This window comes from Entelurus aequoreus, linkage group LG05 (genome assembly GCF_033978785.1).
Source record: "Entelurus aequoreus isolate RoL-2023_Sb linkage group LG05, RoL_Eaeq_v1.1, whole genome shotgun sequence".
Lineage (NCBI taxonomy): Eukaryota > Metazoa > Chordata > Actinopteri > Syngnathiformes > Syngnathidae > Entelurus > Entelurus aequoreus.
In genome coordinates, this window is record NC_084735.1 from 24,198,591 (window position 1) to 24,202,645 (window position 4,055).

Here is a 4,055-nt window from a genome sequence, read left to right on the forward strand (position 1 = left end):
TACATTATCCTATTGTCAGCCTGGCATGTCTTTACAAATGACATGTCCTTTATAAAGATATGGGGGTGGCCCAGTTAAGAACATAAATAATACCAATGAATGAACGAATGATGTCCAGAGTGCCACATATTGTTCCTAATCTTAAAATGTAGAAAACATTCAGCTACAAGCGTGGCCTGGGGTTGAACAGTCCAAGTGATAAAGCTTTGTATTTACAGTAAAAGTGTCATCTTGTCTCATCAGTCTTGTACATATTAGTCTTTAATTACTAGTTTATATTTTTAGTTAATTGTTCATATTTAATGTTTACTTTGTACAAAGAGAGCGCAGTCTACTGAAGTTAAATTCCATGTGTGTTAAACATAACTGGACAATAAAGCTGAGTCTGATTCACTTTATTGATTTTGGTAACAAAAACCTGAAACAGCAATGTGCAAAAATAATTCGTAGTGCAAGAAAAACAATAAAGTGCAACAATAAAATCACTTAAATATATATAAAAAGGAACAAATTCAATTGTACAAAAAACAACATAATTAAATTAAATATCAAGCAAATACTTAAATAATATTAATGAACAGAGTTACCAGAAACAAGGTAACATAACGGTTTATAAACAAATATAAAGTTACTACATATTAAAACTATGTAAATGTACATATCGATGTGCCAAATTTTTTTTGGGAAAAAATCAAAATAAACTACCTTAAATTAAGGTCCTTAATTCACACATTTGACCATCACATCACAGTTTTGTTCCTCTGTTCTTCACCACCCACACCACTCCACCCACTTCTTAAAACCTGTGCTTCCTGGCTTTTCTGGAGGCAAAGTCATTTATGACATCACTGTAAGAAATCTGATGGCCGACTTTGTTATTAATACTAATCACTGCCATGTACGAGTCTGACTCAGACTCATACATGCAAAAAATAAAAAATAATAATTTTTTGTTAATTGCTTTTAGGGGCCCCCTAGTGGCCGCGGAGCCCTAAGCAAGCGCTTAGTACGCTTATGCCTTGGGCCGGCTCTGTTCATCAGAGTAAATGCATAAACATTTGTTTTCATAAACTATCAAATTATTTTGTGTTATTATATTTTTTAACATTTGTTTATTGGATTTTTGACAGATACAGTCCAGAAATATAATTCAAACACATGTAAAATGTGTTTTTTTCTCTCTCCCTCAAACAATTAACCCACAAAATTATACATAAAACAAAATAAAAATAATAAACAGGAACATTTTGACATGAAGCCACAAACAACTGCACTCCTGAATGTCCCCAACACGATGCAGCAATACACAAAAACAGACAAAGGGCTCATCAATGATCTACCTTTCAATTACTTTTCAATCAGGGTTAAATTTGAGAACAGTCTCGTTTACATATTTTAATTACTGCCTGAAACTTCACAGAACAACCGTTCAATGTCAGCCTAATTGTCTCCAGTTTGAGGAATTACAGAACCTCTTTAATCCAGCGGGTGTGGCAGGGATGCGCTGTTGCCCTCCAATTTAACACAATTAGTCTTCTAGCCAACAAAGGAGTGAATTCTACAAGATTTTTTTTGGATTTGCTGAGAGAAGATGACTGAGTTGCTACCTCGAATAGTCCACTTAGAACAGAGGTGTCAAAGTCGTTTTCACTGAGGGCCACATTGCAGTTATGTTTGGCCCCCAATGGTGAATACTATTATTACACAATTTTTTAATGAATTGTATTAGTAGTAAAATATGGTAAATTGCAATAATTTCACCTCAAAATTTAATGTATGTTAATGTAAATGGAAAAACGGTTCTGCTGTTTTTATGGTTAAAAAAAAGGCAGCTCAGTTGCCAGAATTTTACTGTAAAATGCACATTTGTTTTTTTAATGTAAATAAAAAAACTGCAATTTTACAGTAACATTTTGGCACCTGAGCTGCCAGTTTGTTTTTTTTTGTTTTTTTTACCGCAAATCAACAACTGTAAATTTTCCGGTGTATTACTGTAAATGCCAAAACGGCACCACAGATTATTACATTAAAAAAAAGTACCTTTTCTTCATTTAGAGAAAAATGCTGTAAAAACTACAGTAAATTTCACAATTTTACCATGAAATCTATTGTTACTTTTACATTGCACAATTTGATGGATAACTTGCTTTGAAATCATTATTATTAGGATTTATTTCTATTTAAAAAATGGTTTGAATGTTTGATAATATTTTTTTGCATAATTAGACAATATTTAAAGGCCTACTGAAATGAATTTTTTTTATTTAAACGGGGATAGCAGATCTATTCTATGTGTCATACTTGATCATTTCGCGATATTGCCATATTTTTGCTGAAAGGATTTAGTATAGAACAACGACGATAAAGTTCTCAACTTTTGGTCGCCGGTTAAAAAAAGCCTTGCCTATACCGGAAGTAGCGTGACGTCACAGGAGGAAGGATTCCTCACAATTCCCCGTTGTTTACAATGGAGCGAGAGAGATTCGGACCGAGAAAGCGACGATTACCCCATTAATTTGAGCGAGGATGAAAGATTCGTGGATGAGGAACGTTAGAGTGAAGGACTAGAGAGGCAGTGAAGGGTGTATCTTTTTTCGCTCTGACCGTAACTTAGGTACAAGGTCTCATTGGATTCCACACACTCTCCTTTTTCTATTGTGGATCACGGATTTGTATTTTAAACCACCTCCGATACTATATCCTCTTGAAAATGAGAGTCGAGAACGCGAAATGGACATTCACAGTGACTTTTATCTCCATGACAATACATCGTTGACGCACTTTAGCTACGGAGCTAACGTGATAGCATCGGGCTCAAATGCAGATAGAAACAAAATTAAAAAAAACCCTGACTGGAAGGATAGACAGAAGATCAACAATACTATTAAACCATGAACATGTAAATACACGGTTAATAATTTCCAGCTTGGCGAAGCTTAACAATTGAAGCTAACTAACTTAGCTACGTAGCTAACGTGATAGCATCAGGTTCAAATGCAGATAGAAACAAAATTTAAAAAAAACCCTGACTGGATGGATAGACAGAAGATCAACAATACTATTAAACCATGAACATGTAAATACACGGTTAATAATTTCCAGCTTGGCGAAGCTTAACAATTGAAGCTAACTACGGAGCGGCGGTGGCGGCGGGCGTTGTAGCTTTTGACGACACCCCGGCCGCCATCAGAGTCGGCAAAAAACATATATTTCCCCAAAGTTACGTATGTGACATGCACATAGCGACACACCCGTACGGGCAAGCGATCAAATGTTTGGAAGCCAAAGCTGTACTCACGGTAGTGCGTCTTGTATCCAGCTCAAACACAACACAACCTCCTGATTGTGTTGCTGTAGTCCGCTGCTAATACACCGATCGCACCTACAACTTTCTTATTTGCAGTCTCCATTGTCCATTAAACAAATTGCAAAAGATTCACCAACCCAGATGTCCAGAATACTGTGGAATTGTTCGATGAAAACAGAGCAGTTTGTATGGTGACACATTGGGTACGAATACTTCCGTTGCCGTCGTGACGTCACAAGCATACGTCATCATACATAGACGTTTCCAACCGGAAGTTTAGCGGGAAATTTAAAATTGCACTTCATAAGTTAACCTGGCCGTATTGGCATGTGTTGCAATGTTAAGATTTCATCATTGATATATAAACTATCAGACTGCGTGGTCGGTAGTAGTGGGTTTCAGTAAGCCTTTAAGTTAACATAATTTGCGATTACATGGAGTACATATTTTTTTAAAGAAATAACATTTTGTAAGAAACGTTACAGTACTTTATTGATACATATTATTTCCAGGCTTTCGAGGGCCAAATAAAATGAAGTGGCGGGCCACATCTGGCCTTCAGTTTGACACCTGTGACTTAGAGGATTCAGTTTGATCTTTTCCACGATTATCAAAGACAAAGTATTGAAAGTTTCAGTCCAATAACCGCACAGGGATGGGAAAAGCCAAAACATATGTATTAAGTTAGCTTGGGACATCGATCACATAACAAAGATATTTCATTATTACATTTTAGCCAGCCAGACCT